Source organism: Peromyscus eremicus, chromosome 2, assembly GCF_949786415.1.
Source record: "Peromyscus eremicus chromosome 2, PerEre_H2_v1, whole genome shotgun sequence".
Taxonomy (NCBI): domain Eukaryota; kingdom Metazoa; phylum Chordata; class Mammalia; order Rodentia; family Cricetidae; genus Peromyscus; species Peromyscus eremicus.
The window spans coordinates 125,618,192-125,636,092 of NC_081417.1; the positions used below are offsets into that span (position 1 = coordinate 125,618,192).

The window sequence follows — 17,901 nt, forward strand, 5'->3', positions numbered from 1 at the left end:
TACTTAGCAATAATCATGTAATGATTATTTTGGGTATTGTTTGTGGAAGTGTGATTCATTGCTCCTAGGGTACCAGACAGTAAGAGAATAAGATTTGAGACAGATGGTTGTCATTATGAAGGGAACTGGAAGAACTATCTTTAAAGAGTTCTAGAGAACCCCAAAGTCACTAAAAGAAAAGAAGGTGTCTGCTAGGTGCTTCAAAGGTCATGAAAGCATTTCATGGTGGCAATTCTCTGAATTTGTTTCTTAGTAAAACCAGCTTACCTTGAGTCTAGGTTAGTAACTGCTGTGCTACTGACTGGATGTGCTTATTATCTCTGCCTTCATTCACTTCCCAATCTTACTTTCACTCTTTGGGTTTAGTTTCCTGGTCTAGAGATTTTAATCTTCCATTCCATATTCATTTTTAGCTGTGAATGTGAAAAAAAATTCAAACTAGGTGGTATAAACCAAAAATTATTATCTTGTAATTTTAGAGGTTAAAAGTCCAAAGTAGGTCTCACTAGTCTGAAGAGATGGTACTAACAGATCTGTGTTCCAGTCAAGGCTACAGAGACTACATGGATCTGCCCTTTTCATCACCAAGAAGCTGCTTGCATTCCTTGGTTTGTGGTTCGCCTTCATTCTGAAGCCAGCAATGGCTGGCTGAGTCTCACTGATTCTCATTCACCTGTCTCATTCTTTCACTTGTAAGGCTCTTTATGATTGAAGAGAGTTCACCAAAGTAATCTCTCCAATAGTCTTGAGATACTTCACTTAATCTTACCTGTACAGGGCCATTACCATGAAAAGCAACATATTTCCAACTTCTGTGAGTTAAGATGTGGACATCTCAGGAGGGCATTGCATTGTTTTCTCTTTTTCTCTTTCTCTCTCTTTTTCTCCTGCAAAAGTCAGAAGTGGAAGGGTTTTTTTGTCCATTAAATACACAGGATTCCCTCAATGTGTTGATTGGTAAAAAAGGAACAAGCGAATAATGATTTGGCTTTATGGTTCATTCTATAAGTCTGTATTGTGCCCTAAAGCAGACATACTGAACAGTGGCCAGAGATTCCAAGTAAATACATTAATGCATTTGTGGTCTGGAAGACAATACTAGGGCTTCTGGCATGCCATGGTGGTGAAATGGATTTTGTTTAGTGCCTTTGGGTTTCACCTGTAAGTCCCACTTCTTACTATTTCTTAAAAGAGAGAGAAATAAGGAAGGTGCATAGGCCACAAATGCTTGCAAGCCAAATTTTATCATGATAATATTCTTGTACTCTGAGCTTCTCTATTCTCTAAGTTATTTTGCTAAGTATCTTCCCTTTGCTCTAACATTCTTCCCAACAGTGCTTCTGGTGGATTCCATTTGTATCTGGAACCTGTGTTTTGAACTAAAAACTGGGGCACATGGTGTATCAGTCAGCATGCTAACAGGAAGCAAATGGTAAGGTAGGCTTAAATTAGGATATTTCAAGGAAGACTATTTAAAAGCTATAAACAATATATATGGAAATCATGAGATACAGTGAAGTTTTCTAGGGCCAATAACAAGTCAAGTGTTATGAAATTAGGAAATGGTTTTCTGAACCAAACCATAGAGTCAGTGAACCACTTGGAGTTGGAGAAGTGATCTTATGTAATACATACAGTTAGCCTGAGAAACCATCTCAGGAAACAAACTGAGACAATAAACACAATCATAGATTTCTTAGTTGCAAGAAAATGTTTTAGAAATGCCATCTTAAGTGAGTTTGTGAGAGCTTTATAAAATGTACTTACACAAACTTGTAGTGGGTAGCCATTCCAACCTTGATCTGGAAGTTCCAACCCCCACTGAGGCTTCAGTAACTATCACGCCTACAAGGTGGGGCCAAGAGAGGACCTTGAAGACCTGAGATCCGGATGCGCTGGTTCTCTTGGTTCCTGGACCCTGGATGCTGGAGGTAGACCAAGCAGAGTTCTCCAGAGAACATCGCTGGACTGTGCCACACCTTTCCTAGACCCTGCAACCTATCTATCCCTTCATACAAATATAAATTTATATCTGTCATACTGTATGTATGTTCTACTTCTGTTTAGGATATTCTGTATATTGATATATATTTAAGATTATTGTCATATTGCGTATCACACTATACATTCCTACCTCTGTTATAAATAAATTGTGTATTGTCACAATTTTGAAGTCATCGTCCTTTACCGTACATTTGCATATAGACTGTTTACCTTGTTTACATGAAGCCTTAGTCCTTAGGTTATTTTGGTAGATAAGACTTATAGATTTATAGTCACCTATGTTTGTCATCTCTATAGTTACATTAGTTAGGTTATCCAGATTTACAGATACATAGGTCAGATGGACAGGTAATCTTCAAACACTTCATAGACCTAGAGAATATGGCATTTAAATAACTTAGAATTCTGCTGATGTGAGACACAATTGCTCCTGGCAGCCCCATTTTGATCCTGAGAGAACCTTGGGCTTCTAAGACATTTCTAGTTGGAAGTTTGTCTTCTTGGCACAAAATGGCCTATTGGGCAAAGAACTGCCCTTGCCTCAACTGCTGACAATACAAGTGCTGTCCTTCTGGATAAGTGGGACACAAGGAAAAGTGACTTCTGAACTCTGCCAAGACAGGGTAAGATGGTCTTTCAGAATTCCTGCTTCTGAAAATGGTCTGTCAGATACTCTAGGCCTGTAGCCAATTTGAATGCACCAACAATGCTAAGAAACATTAGGTGACTGTCCAGGCTGCCAGCTGTCTCTGTCTACTCTTGCAAGATTCCCAAAAATTGCTTGCATCCATCTTCCATTTCTCAGGTACCATTATATTCCTTCTCAGGTCTTTGATGGGATTGAAGACTAGCAGTTATAGTTACAACTTAGTGTGTGTGTGTGTGTGTGTGTGTGTGTGTGTGTGTGTGTGTGTGTGTGTTATCTTAGATAGAACATATTAAGTACTAGATTCAGGTTCTTTAGGATAGGATACCTTTTGGAATGATCTTTGTAACATGCCATTTTCCTATGCTCTAGACTTCTCTGGATTTTAGTATGTGTTTCTTGCTTAATATTGTTCGCATTGGTTGTAGTTCCATCTTATCTAGGTCATTAACCCTCTTTACCCCTGGACAATATTTGATAACCATTCCTTTGTATACAGTCTTGTATTAGGTTAGAACCTTCTTATTTAGACAAAAGGGGGAGATGTAGTGAGTAGCCATTCCAACCTTAATCTGGAAGTTCCAACCCCCATTGAGGCTTCAGTAACTGTCACACCTACAAGGCGGGGCCAAGAGAGGACCCTGAAGACCCGAGATGTGGATGCGCCGGCTCTCTTGGTTCCTGGACCCTGGACACTGGAGGTAGACCAAGCAGAGTTCTCCAGAGAACACCGCTGGACTGCACCATGCCTTTCCTAGACCCTGCAACCTACCTATCCCTTCATTTGTAAGTTACGCCACTAAATAAACCTCCCTTTTAACTACGTGGAGTAGCCTTAATAATTTCACCAATACAAACTAAAACAGGTATGCTATTATTAGGTGATATAATCTTTTGTGACCACTAGTGACTATGTGTCTGCCATTAATCAAAGTGTTGTATATATCATGACTGGATGTAGTCTTCATTCTCCTACCTCTTATCTGGAATCCTACTAAGACTCCTTATTAAGCAACCCAACCATAAGGCAAAAGAGCCCATTGGTGTGTCCCATACAGATCACGCTTCCAGGGAACAAAAAAGGGTGAAGAAGGAGAGAGAATGAATGTAGAGTAAAAAGAGCATATTAGACACACTTAATCCTATCAGTGATTATCACCAGAGCCTGGGATTATTTGAAATGAGATTGTTAGAGAAAGTCTAATATAAATGCTTATTAGATATATGAATTGGTAGATAATTTAAGAAAATTAAACTTCCCTAATATTTATGCATTTAAGAAGAGAATACATTTATTTCTTGAATTTGTCCACCCTCTCATAGATTTATGTCAGAATAGATAGTTGCACACTTGCTGGCTATTGAGTGAATGATTGCATTAATGAAAGAATGAATTAAGATACATGTTTAAGGGTATTATGAAGAACTGTAAGCAGCAGTTCTTATCTCCATTGACAGGAAGGACAATAAGACAAGTTTCTAATAATAGATATTTAATAGCAAAAATAACATCTTAAATGAGATAGAAGTCAATTTCTTTTTTCTTTTATTATTATTTTATACAATATATTTTGATCATTAGAAGTTTACTTCTTTTCTATGTAGGTCTGGAGGTTAGCAATCTACAGCAAATGCTATATCTCCCTGAAAGCCTCAGGGAGTCATATTCTTTCAGCTTTCTTTCCCTGTCATCCATGGGAGGTGACCTTCAACCTCATTATCTGATAGGAAATTTCACATTTCATCTGTGTTCTAGAAATAAGAATAAAGGGAGTGGGTGAAAGAAAAAAAAGCAGCTATATGGCATGTCATTCAGTTGAATTATTACCCACATTTATGTAAAACAAGAGTTTGAAATGAAGTCTTTTTTTTTGAGTGGCCAAGTTCTATCTAAAAATTGGTAGTCATATAGTTATGAAGGATAATTGATATTGAGGGACAGCTAAAGTCTCTGCCACAGGAAGCCTCAGTTCTGCTTCCACCTCTAACATCTCACTGCTTGTATGTTATGTCCCCTTTCATAGGGTGATTTTTCATTCTTATTATAAAGTGAAAAAAAAGCCTTGAAAAACTGAATGAAGTTTAGATGTGATAAGAGGCATGGTAGAGACATATGACAAGGTTGTACAAGCCTCAGTATGTTTTCAGAAGTAAATGTATTCTATAACAGAAAATATGCCCAAATATATTTTAAAGCATAAAATTAAAGATATGAATTATTTAAAGAGATAGTGTTCAAAATAAACAGCATGCAGAAGATGAGCATTAGCCTGCATATTAAGAGATGAGTAACATTGCTGAATACAAAGTTTAGAATAAGGTTACCCAGAAAACAGATGGCCAGAGTCATTGCATGATGATATTTAGTTAGACATCTGCCTTGATTGAGTTAAGGAATTCCTGGAAGATTAAGACAGACATGAAGATCGGGGTCAACTTCGTGGAAAACCTTCATTGTCATGTTGGCTATATTCTATTTTCAGGTATTAGATCTTTGTCTTTATATGAACAATCCTGTTTATTTCTCATAGTAGCTCATGTAGTAGGAATAATTTCCCCAGGGATTAAATAAGGCTAACAAGGCAAGTTTACATGTATGAGGGCCAAGATTTAAACTAATCCTTCAATTCTAATACTCTTTGCTGTCCCTCTGATAGGCACATTGAGACTCATATTTAGAAAGTAAATATGATGAATGTTCATGCTCCACCTGAGCCAGATGAAACTGGTTGGGGAACTCTGTGGATCAATTCAATCCCCTTACATTGAGTCTCAAAGCAGATGCTCAAGGTTTTGGGGCTTTTAGACATACTTTTGCAGGCAGAGCATTCTCTTGGTTTGGGTTGCAGGGTATTTGATATGACTTGTGTCTGAGGCGCCACCATAATTAGTTAATCCCTATCCCAATTTGGAGGGAGGATAATTACAAGTGGGAAAGCTTAATATGCCAACACAGAGTCTGAGAGCACAGGCAAGAGATATTTGCATTTTAGTGCCAGAACTGCTTCTCATAGTGGCCATAGCTGCCCCCAGTGCTGCATAGGCATTGCAAAGGACATTTTACTTCGTTATTCATCAGTAGTGCCTGGTAATTCAACCATGAAAAAACACGCTTGAACATAAAGACATCCTGGCAAAGTTCTTTTTGTGGCTATCTTAATCATATATTGTCATTATTCATATATAATTACATATAAAGCCTACCTATTGTAAAGGTATAGTCATAGGATTTTGAGCAAAATTGGAGAGTTGGATAAATATTACACTATAGTATTAGAACATTTCTATTGCCCCATAAAGATTCCTTGATAGTCTCCACTCTTAGCCAAAGTAGCAAAGCTAGCCAGTTTACAACTACTATTAAGTAAGCACCATTGCTGAAAATATGTTATAGGGAATATCTTTTTTCATACGCTTATTTCTTGTCAGTATATCTGCTTTGGTGAGACATCAGTTAAACTTTGGCTAATTTTTTTTGGGGGGGTGTTTGATTTTTAAGACAAGATCTCCCACTGTAGCCTAGGTTGTCCTCTAATTCATTATGTAGCCCAAGTTAGCTGTCCTAGGATTCTCAATCATTTTGCCTTAGCCCCTATATATTGGGGTTACAGGTGAGAATCTTCATGCTCAGTTGGTTCAGTTTTGAACAGGCAAGGGACTCACCAAGATTCACATAACTGGATAATGTAAATCCAGAATGAACTGCCTGTTGGATCTCCAGTCCCTCTGACTCTGGGACTTTGAGAGCATCCACAGTATTGTTTGTCCTATTAGTTGTTGACCCTGGCCAGATCTTAGGGTCATAGCCTTGGACTAAGCTCTTTCCTGATTTTGTGGGTTTGCCAGACTTCTAACCAGAATATCTCAGCCTTCCAATTTTGCCCTAAGGTGGCCTAAAGCCCTTCTCTATTCTGAAAATAACATCAAGGATATCTAAGAAGACCTTTCCTCCTACTGATGCAGACCACCAGTTTGCCTACATTTTCTAGTCCAATGGGATAACACTTCTGCTAAGACTCATATATCAATAATGTGGTTTAATGGATCAAGGTTTACTTAAATTGTACTAGATTTTTAGTACCTGTTGCACTGTATTATTTTACCCTGTATCCTTAGACAATTTCATAAACATCTTTGATCTGTAGTTACTCATTTATATTATAGAATCATTTATGCTCATTGGGAAAATTAAATTAATAATTAACAAAGAGCCTAGCACAATGCTAGCACTCAATAAATGTAGAAAGGATTAATAACATATACAAGTGTATGTTTCTCAGAATTATGTTTTAAATATGTATTCAATAGGTTTTCCCATTTAGACTTGCTTATTTTTCAAGAGAAGTAAGCTCCTACAGCAGTAGAAACTGAAAAGAAAGGTAGAGATCAAGAAAGGCATCCTACAGCCGGGTGGTGGTGGTGCATGCCTTTAATCCCAGCACTCGGGAGGCAGACCCAGGTGGATCTCTGTGAGTTCGAGGCCAGCCTGGTCTACAGAGCGAGATCCAGGAAAGGCACAAAGCTACACAGAGAAACCCTGTCTCGAAAAACAAAACAAAACAAAACAAAAAGGCATCCTACAAACTTTTTGTCATTCTTTTTTTTAATTTAAGAAATTGTTTTATTCATTTTACATACCCACTGCAGATTGCCCTCTCATCCGTCCTCCTGCTCCTGCCAGCCTTCCCCCCCATTGCACCCCCCATCCCCTCCTCCGAAAGGATAAGGCCTCCCATGGGGATTCAGCAAAGCCTGGTACTTTCAGTTGAGGCAGGACCAAGCCCCTCCCTGCTGCATAAAGGCTGAGCAAGGGGTCCCACCATAGGTCATGGGCTCTAGAAAGCCAGCTCATGCACCAGGGATAGATCCTGAGTAAACTGGGGATGAAGGGAGCAATAGAGGGGATGGGCATGGAAGATTAGAACATGAGGGAATGAGATGGTTGAGCTGAAGGAGGGACAGAGTGGGAGAGCAATGAAAGACATATCATGATAGAGGGAGACATTATGGGGTTGGGGAGAAACCTGGTGCTAGGGAAATTACTGGGAATCCACAAGGACGATTCCAGATTAGACTACTAGCAATAGTGGAAAGGGTGCCTGAACTGGCCTACCCTGGTAATCAGATTGGTGAATACCCTAACTGTCATCATAGAGCCTTTATCCAGTGACTGATGGAAGCAGATGCAGAGATCCACAGCCAAGCACTAGGCCAAACTCTCGGAGTCCAGTCAAAGAGAGGGGAGAGGGATTCTATGAGCAAGGAGGGTCAGGATCATGATGGGGAAATCTACAGAGACAACTGTAGATTGTCTGATCCACACTAGTAGGAACTCACGAACTTTAGACTGACAGCTGTAGAACCTATATAGGACCTGACTAGGCCCTTTGCATATGGGAGACAGTTGTGTAACTGGGTCTGTTTGAGGAGCCCCTGGCAGTGGCATCCTAAAATTTAACAAGGCATGAGCACTAACTTCCTATTTATCACTAGCTGATGAAAGTCCTGGATTTGAGTCACCCAACTAACTAAAGAGGACCAAATAGACAACAATTTATATATCCTTTACAAAGGGAAACTGCTGTACTCAGATTCCTTGTTTGCCTTTGCTAATAAGTATCATTTCAGAAACTGGAACATATGCCTCCTTACCCCGTTTGTCTCAGTTCAGATTAATTTATTAAACGCTAGACTATCTCTTTCTAAATGATTTACTCCATCTTCCAATGCCATTGCATTTTTTCAGCTTATTTACCATAATATGATATTAAAACATAATTGTTTTGTTAACAAGAGAATAGAGGCTTCCAATGCCTTTCATACATTAAAGTGGTTAATAACAAAATGTTAATATGCACCACAACCATTGAATCAGTCTCCTGATTTTTATTCAGCAATATTCATACATATTTAAAAGATTCCTTTGTCTAACTAGGTCAGAAGAATATTACCCAGTCTTGATATTGTTTGTCCAAGCTGCCATTCCATAAAAGGGTGGCAGGAGACAGATGGCTGAGAGTTTTCAGCGCTCTCTCCCATTCATGATCCCTATAATACAGACAGCAGAAGTCATTAAGTTTAGACTCAAAAAAAAGTGGAAGATGAAGCTTCTAGCAGTAACTTTCTTTTCTAGCTGAAAAAGCCAAGAACTAAGGGCATAGGTATGTGAGTCCAGTGGTTGATGACTGGGTCTCTCCTGCTCTACAATGAAACAAAGAGACACATTTTAGTCATGCAGTAAATCCTTTTCTTTTATATTACTATGATGAAATATCATAGTCTAGGTGGCTCATAAAATATAGAAATTAGTTTCTTGCCATTATAGAGCACGAAAGTCTGAGAGTAGGATGCCACCATGACTGAGTTCTATTAAAAGCCTGCTTTAGGATTATAAACTGCTTATTTCTTTTCTTTTTAAATGGAGTTTAGGTTAACTTCCTTGTTTAAACTTGTCTTCTAAGAACAAGAGCCAGAAGTTGTACTTAGTTCTGTCTGATGTTTATTCTGTCTGGGCCACCCAAGTACCTTCTTGAACTATCTGTTGGTTGTTGTGGGAAGTTTGGAAGATCATGTTGTGGGGAGACATCCTCATGGGTCAGCAGGGTGAGGTGATGTTACCACTAGGGCTCTGTTTAGTTTCTTCTCTGATCTGCTTCAGGACCTAACCTGCCTTCATCTCTCTGTGTTCACAATGTTATTCTATTGGACATCTTGTCATTAGCTGAGTTAAAAAGTGTGATTCAGACTTTTTATCTATTCTTTTATGCCTTTGCTTCACAAAACAAGGCTGTAAGCCATACTCTATTTCAGAATTTTCTCTTAGCCCTTATAGCTACAGAACTGGATAAAGTAGTAACTGATGATGATACAAGAAAATGCATGACAGTTCTCCAGGTCCTCTTGATCCTACATAACTTTATTATGGGCTCCTGTTACTCCTCAGTTGTCTCTATGTAGGTGAAGCTTATCTGTCTGCCCTTTCCTTTGGCCCTTGCTTAGCTCTAGGAAGTTTCCCTCTTCTAGGAAGCCACTTCGGTGCAGCCTGAGGAGTTGAATGTGGTCAGAAGAATGATGGGTATGTTTTATTTACTGAGCTCTCCCTCAACATGGAAGCTAGACTTTTGCTTGCCCTAGCACTATTCTACCCAGGGATAATCTGTTTTTTTCTGATCTTCCCTCCCAAAACATATATGGTCTACCTTAGACAGATGACTTAGACATTCTGAGAGTGCTACCAAGATGGCTACTACTTTGAAATGGAGACAGTGACTGATGTTGTATGGAATCTGTTGCACACTAAGAACTGATGAATCTGTGAAAACATGTCTGCATTTTATTTGAAGACTCAAAATGTCATACCCAGTAAAAAAGCATTTTATTGGTGTAATTAGTAATTATAATATTGGCAACAGCAAGCATAAACATATCAATAACTATACAATTCCCAGTATGGAGGTTTTAGGATCAGGTTGATCAACATTTGAATTCCACCTGTACTATTACCATAGTACACAGACCATTCATCGTCAAACTTAGCAAATTACTGCACACTACTTTGTTTCATCATCTGGGCTTAAGGAAATAAACCTTCCCTTTCAGAACATGTTTCAGAGTAATATAAATCAAGAGTAACATCCTTTGAGCATATTTGTGCATCATACATAGCACTAGCTAAGCTGATGATATATATTATCTGATATAAATATCATAACAACCTTTGAAGTCTATAGTGTTACTCTGTCTATCTTAAAGATTTGGAAACAGAAGTATAGACAAATTAAACAACTTATCTAAAAAGTACACAGCTAATTAGTGAGAGTGATTGTATTTTGGATCCAAACCTAAACAATTTATCTCAAAAACCTGTGATTATAAAAACAAAATGTAAAAATTAATTCCTTTATTTCCTGCCAAACAATATATTCTCAACTGATATCTATAACTTAGCAATATATTTTATTTCTAAAGATTTATATAAATGCTAAGTATTGGCTTTCTGTTGCCTCTTACTTCATCACTTAGTAAGAAATACCTTTAAAAAAGCTGTTTCTCAGAAGAGACCACAAAAGTTAGTGTTTACCTGGTTAACTTCATCAAAGTTGACCATGGGATTTGACAATCTTGGCTCCATTTATTTATTTTAGGGGACTTAAATTATTCACCCAAAATATCTATACTGATTATATGGATCAAATAAATAAATGCCAAAAACAGTTTCCCACTTTTGCCTGTTGTGAGCCAGCCTGGTCACATAAACAGCTTGCCTTGAAGTGGGGACTCCTCATACAGATGTCCATGAGGAGAGGATTGAGGAAGAAGGGAGGTCTTATTGTCTCAAGATACTTGCAAGCTGAAGCCCATGGAGATCTCTTTAGAAAATAATTTTCTCCCACATGGCATATAATCAACCCCTTATCTAACAGCATGCAAGTGAGCAGCTATCCTGGCTATACAGACATTCCTCTCACCATTGAGGACTGACTGTTTCCATAGCAGCCTATTCCAACAGGATCAGCTTCTGCTTCCCATTCTTCTTTTGTTGAGCCAGAGATGGAGTCATTATTGACAGGTTGTAACTTTTTAAATTAAAATATAATTACATTGTTTCCCTCCTTCCCTTCCTCCCTCCAGTCCTTCTTATGTCCTGCCATGTTCACTCCCAAATTAATGGTCTCCTTTGCTTGTTATTGTTGTGTGTGTATGTATATTTATATGTACACACACACTAGTCCTTAGTGAATTTATAAACACAACGTTCTGGGTCCATATAGTGGTGTGTGTGTGTGTGTGTGTGTGTGTGTGTGTGTGTGAGAGAGAGAGAGAGAGAGAGAGAGAGAGAGAGAGAGAGAGAGAGAGAGAGAGAGAGAATGATTGTAGAGCTGACCACTGGGTATTGGATAGCCAATTAAGAGGCTCATCCTTCTGGTCTAAAGATGGGACTTCCATGAGACTTTCCCCTTTGTGTTAGCATGTTGATTGGTACAGTCCATGTTCGTGTCTTGTATAGGCCGCCATTATTGTTGGGGTATCCTAAGTGAAGCTTCCCTGTCATTTCTATGAGGCACAACAGAGCAGATTTTCTGGTCTTCTGGCTCTTAAAATTATTGTACCCACTCTTCCACAATGCTCCCCGAATCTTAATTACAGGAGTTATGTTGTAGATATATCAGTTGGGGCTAGGAAACCCATTATCAGTTGTTCTTTGCATTTTGACTAGTTGTGGTTGTCTATAATGAACCCTATCTCTTATAAAGAGAAGCTCTTTTGAGGAGCGGTGAGAGCTAAATGTATCTGTAGTATATGAATAAGTATTTAGAATGCAGTTAGGAATTATGCTGGTTTTGTAAAGTGGTGGTATAAAGATTCACCTCTAAGGTCCATGACCCCACTCACCTCATGAAGTTCACTAAGTTCCTAGTATGAGACATTGTTTTAGTTAGAGTTTCTATTGCTGTGAAGAGATTCCATGACTACGGTAAGTCTAATTAAGAAAAAAACACTTAGGGTGGCTCACTTACAATTCAGAGGTTTAGTCCATTATGTCATGTCAAGAAGCACAGCAGCATGAAGGCAAACATTGTTCATGGAGCTGAGAGTTCTTATATCTTGGCCTGCAGGCAACAGAAAGTGGTATGACCTGAGCATATATGAGACCTCAAAGCCTGCCTTCACAGTGACACAGTTCCTCCAACAAGACCACATCTACTCCAGCAAGGCCCTACCTCCTAATAGTGCCACTCTCTTTGGGGGCTGTTTTCTTTCAGACTACCATAGGCATAATTTCTCTCTTGTTCAGTGGACTGTAAGTGAAAATAAATAGTTGTTCATTACTGACAAGATACAAGTTCCACTATTGCACTGTTAGGGAATTCTTTCCATGCTGGTCATTGTTGTGGTTTATAGGGATATTGACAAAATTTTTAAGGAGAAGAGAGAGAGAGAGAGAGAGAGAGAGAGAGAGAGAGAGAGAGAGTAAATGAGAGACAGCAGAACAAAGGCAGAGACAAGGGAAGAGAGACAGAAACAGAGAGAGACAGGTGGAGAGAGACAGAGACAGAAAACAAAATGAAAGAAATGGTCTAAGGATCAATTTGATTTGGTTTGTGCTTTCATATTGTGGTGAGATTGTCAGTGTAGGGTGAAAGCAAGAGAATAACAAAGTCAATTTTATTGTATATGCCATATAGTTTAGTTTCTCTGTAAAGGATGGATTCTAGGATAGAGAACATTGTTAGGGAGCTAAAAATTATTTCAGTAGTAAAAACTGATAGAAGAGTTAAAAAGGTAAGAAATATCTAAGAATTAAAATTTATGGGACCTGTGTTAATTGAATGTAGGTAAAGACAAGAGACAATTAAATATTTCTAATTTCTGGCTTCTCTGAGCTGGTGAATGGGAGAGTCATCAATGGAAATGGGAAAGTCATCAATGGGAATGGGAGAGTCATCAAAGTGGGGAGAAGTGGGATTGTAATGGATGTATTCAATTCAGCTAGAAACATTTTAGTATCTAGAAATGTCTGAGAAGTATATTTCATTCCTATAGGAGTTCAGTTACATCAGAAATACTTTCTAATCAAGCAGTAGTATTGAAAATCTTTTGAGTAGTGACATTGCTTCTCTTTTCTTCATCCATCACTCATATCTAAGTTTCTATCCATCATTCAAATCTGAGCCTAAAATCATTCATTAAGTTCTAGAAGAGAAAGCACCTCATCTTTATAAAGATACTGTGGTAAGGAATAATCTAGAGTTCTCATTGGGTGTACATACTAGTTTAAAACAAGAAGATTCCAGTTACATAGGGGGACTAAGACTGTGTCTGTTCTCCCTGTTTTTTTCAGGACTGGCTCAGAGCTCAGCACACTATTATTCCAAGTATAAGTGACAGCATCTCCAGAATCAGAGTCAGGGATACTTTTACACCTTGCTACTGTCTGACTGGGTCCCTTTTTTCTAGGTGTTCTATTTAGTTGACTTGGCATTGTTGCTACTGCAGCTCCTCAGATTGTCATGTGGAAGGAGCGTGGCGTTGTTGAAAATTAAACAATGAGCAATTCTGAACAGTAGAGCTTCATCTAGATTTTTCTCAGAGTCTTCAGTTTCTAAATCCATTTCCCCTGAACCCTGAAACACTTAGGCCTGTGGCTAAAAGCACTATGTGAAGTTACCTCAGGGTCAGGCTTCCATTTCTTTGTGCTTCCCTACTCACTGGAAATTTCTCCGTAAACACCTAGTTCATTCACTTGTGTTTTATTTCATTTGTTTAGCATGCATTGAACATATATCCTGTGCTGGTTACTTTACTAATAAGTAGCATTTACAAAAAAAAAGCATTACAAAAAAGTAGAAAACCAAACATGATTTCTGCCTTCTTGAAGACAAACATCTAAAGTTCACTGGTAAGTTAAAAAGCCACGGTGAGTGGCTAGATGCTGAATAAATCCATTAGAGTTCTGTCAGCCTGAAGGTCAGGAAAATGTAAAAAGAACTTTGCATTCATTAGTCATATGCCAGGTGTTCCAAGTAGTTTATGTGCACCATCCCACTTAAACTCTCAATAACTCCATAAGGTAATATTATTTTATATTAAAAATGGGAAACTGGGCTTCAAAAAAGTTAAGTGATTTTTTTAGTATTATGTAGTTGCTGACTACTGATATAATTTAGGCTTCTTAAACACCAAGTCTTCTGCATTCATTGGTATAACACTCTACTGAAAATCATCCAAGAGATTACTAGCCATGGACTGACTATGTCTGACTATGACCTTAAACCAAGATTTTGATGCCTTTGATTCAAAAATGTGTTTAAAGGGATGGCTCAGTTCTCTAATACTAGATGCCAAAGGGAGTTTATTATTTTGCTGAGAAAAGGATTCTTAGCTGCTTTCAGATTCTTGAGGTCTCTATGGTCACATATTGATTTAAAACCACTACTCTATGTCCTGTTCTAAGTTTCACCCTTTCTTTCTATGTCCAAACCCAGGATGGCTTTTTTTCATTGAATGGATATAAAATATATTTCACAGACTTTGGAACTGTGAGGCAGCAGCTCTTGACACCATCCCTAATCTTGCCACTCAGTGGGCTTTGTGGGGCTCTTTTCCTCACTAAGCTTCACCTGACTAGACTCTAAAGGGAATATGAGCTCTTGGGACAGTGTCTGTCATCTGGACCACAGAGCACATGGCAGGTGTGAGGCACTTGGTGGACTCCAAGTGGCAGTGTACAGAATGATAGGCACTGAGACTGCGGTTGGCAGCCAGGAGGCAGATCCCCGCTGTCAGTATTCAGAAACTGCCTGTTTGCTCAGCCACTGTGTGTCATGAATAATTCTCTCAGATCCGGAATCTTTAGATGGACAGCCTTGAAGGTCAAATCCTCTGACATTCCAGTCAGAAGATGGGCCTCTTGATGCTGAGTCCTGTCACCTGTGTCTTTTACATGAGTCTGTCCCCAACTAGAATGTGCTTTCTCCCTCTTGCAATGTCAAGATGCCTGAGCTCTCAAGTGACTGAATCAGTACTAAATATTTAATGCACAAAGCCTGCCTTCTCAGGGCCTTTGATCTAAAACTTCTTAAAAACATCTTAAAAGCCCTTCAGAAACTGGTTAGTATTTCATTACAGTCACTTAAAATAGATTTATTTTATCAAAACATCCTGCCAGAAACCCTGAAGGTGGGATGAGTAACCCCAAGCAATTTTGACAGGACTGCCTCCCTCTATTAGCCCCCCGGTGTCTCTGGGCAGCCCCACCCGCTTGCTAAGGGCACAACTGTCATAGTCATACCCACGATGGATTTAGAGCTGTGAGCAAAGGAGGCGGCAGGCTTGTCAGATGCCTGGGGAAGCTGCATCAATAACACCCCCATGAAAAGAAGGAAGAGTTGCTGAGTTTGTCACACGTCAAGTCAAGGCCTTACCTCAGATTCTCATTTCTTGGATCTTGTGCAATCTCTATAGCAGTCCCATGAGGAATGTGCTAGTGTCTCTTATACCCACCAGGAAACCAAGGCTCAGCAGTATATATGACCTACTCAAGGTCACAGGATAGAATTAAGATGGAGACCCATGTCTAAATCACAGCCTGGGAGTTTTTATTTGTTTGTCTTTCCCACCAATTTTGATATTGGATATTTCAATGAACATCGTGAGTGGCTTTTTCTTCAAAGAGAAAGAAATGAAAAATAATATTTTGATGGTCTCAAGTGGTCATCCTTAAACTCATATACTAGTGAGAAACACTAGAGAGATCCAGTAGTATGTGTGTGTGTGTGTGTGTGTATGCACAAGTGAGTGTGCACATGCATGCATATAATATGTAACAATAATTATTAAAGAATAAGAAATAGGCCTCTAACTAACCTGCTGTGAGTCAGGAAATGATTTTTATGCTACCTTCTAGAAATAGGATGACCCTCATAGCAGGATTTATCCCCATTCCATTTTTTAAAAAACTCAGTTTAGCCCTGTGCTATGCATATGGAGATAGAGAAAAAGAATGAAATGGCATAAAATAAGGAAAACCACTTCAAAGATCTCAAGATATTAGAGGAAGACAAGACTTTTAACACTTAATATTGTCCAAAAGTGTGAGATCAATAAGTCAATATATCACCACAGATGATGAGATAGGGATGGATAAGACATTCAGAGATGGTTCACTGGAGAAGATAGTGCTTAAATTAAGTCTTAAAGGACAATAGAGTAATCAACTTTTTAAATAATGAGAGCTTTGAAAGCCATGTAGCTCCCAATTGTGAAACAGGATCAGGAAGAGAAAGGGTCTTGCCTCCAGCTTAGAATGTGGCAGGATCTGGGTCCTGCATCTCAGCCTGGGGCTTTGTGCTACTTCCCAATGTAAGCAATTGGACATTTGCTAGAAGAACATCCCCTTGGATGTGGGAGTCGGAAACAGCAAGTGGAAAACAGAACAGGTAGAAGAGAACAGCATATGTTTTTACAGGGCATGGAAGAAACTCAAAATACCTTCTTTGGCAGGAGACATGAAGTCTGTGACCTTTTGAAATTAGAGCCTTGCCTGGTATTACAAAGCCACCTTCCCTTTCAACTTTGTAGAATAAAAGGCTCCTCCAAGAGTATTTGTTTTGCTATTATTCTCTGGGTCATAAGGACCCTCGATGCCCTTTACAAAAGGTTTGCTTCTACAGTGACCAGCTTCTCATTAGAATTCCTGGGCATCATCCAGTGTTGCTAAGTGCTTTGCAATGAACACAAGACAGCAAAGGAGAGACCAGGCTTGTTACAGCCACATTCTCAGAGAATTTCTTGGATACTTCCAAGATACAAAAGCAAGTCATGCTTGCAGAAGCATCTTGGCTACAAATAATCACCACTTTGCTTCTTTGTTATCATATCCTCTTCCTCTGACTCAGGCAAAGGGCCCCCTCGACTGTTTGCTAAAATGCTTATATTGGAACTGAGGACAACGCCTACACTGTAAAGATCGGATGAAGTAGTTGAATTTAAGGTATGGGTCAGATGGTTCCTGCTCCCAGAAAACATCACAATAGAAACTATTAGAGTTTTGAGGATTCTCCTCTAGGAATAAGCCTGTTTTCTAGAGTAAAAGGTTTGAATCATCCTAAAAAAAAATAAATTGGAACATATATAGCTCTCTCTTCTCAATCTTTCAGGAACTTCATGTCTTATATTAGGTATGTGGCACATAGTAAATGTGTTTTCTTTCTTTCTATGTCTACCTATGTGTCTCTTTCTGTCTCTGTCTGTCTCAGACACACACACACACACACACACACACACACACACACACACACACACACACACCAGAACTCAGAATAGGCATTTTGTTTGTGTGTAATTATCTTATCCCTTTTCCAGTTTGTATGTCTATTTCTGTATGTGCCCATCACTTTTCCCTTCAGCCAATGACTCTGGCAATTGGTTTTGGATTGACTTACTGCTGTTGTTATCATTCTTTATTTCTGGAAAAAAATTCTGTGAATGGCCTCCCCATTAATGGAGGTCCCTACAATCCCATCCCCTTTAATCAGCCTGAATTTCATACCATATAATTAAAGGCCTTTCTAACTCAAAATTCAATTTCAGAATCACAAATCAATGTGACTTCCAGTTTTGTGTTTTGATTTTAATTCAGCTTTGCAATTATCAACAGATGAATGACACAGTTTTCATCCTATCTTTGGCTCTTTCTTTAGATACCACTCATCAGGTAAAACATAGGCTCCAAAGTCTGTGACACTGGT

The 17,901-nt window shown here is 38.8% G+C and overlaps 1 protein-coding gene across 7 annotated transcripts in view; it reads left to right on the forward strand.

Annotated features, from left to right (window-relative positions):
• The window catches only part of LOC131903881 (BEN domain-containing protein 5), a 1,181,880-nt gene that overhangs the window by 661,378 nt on the left and 502,601 nt on the right, over window positions 1–17,901 (forward strand). The window lies entirely within an intron of this gene.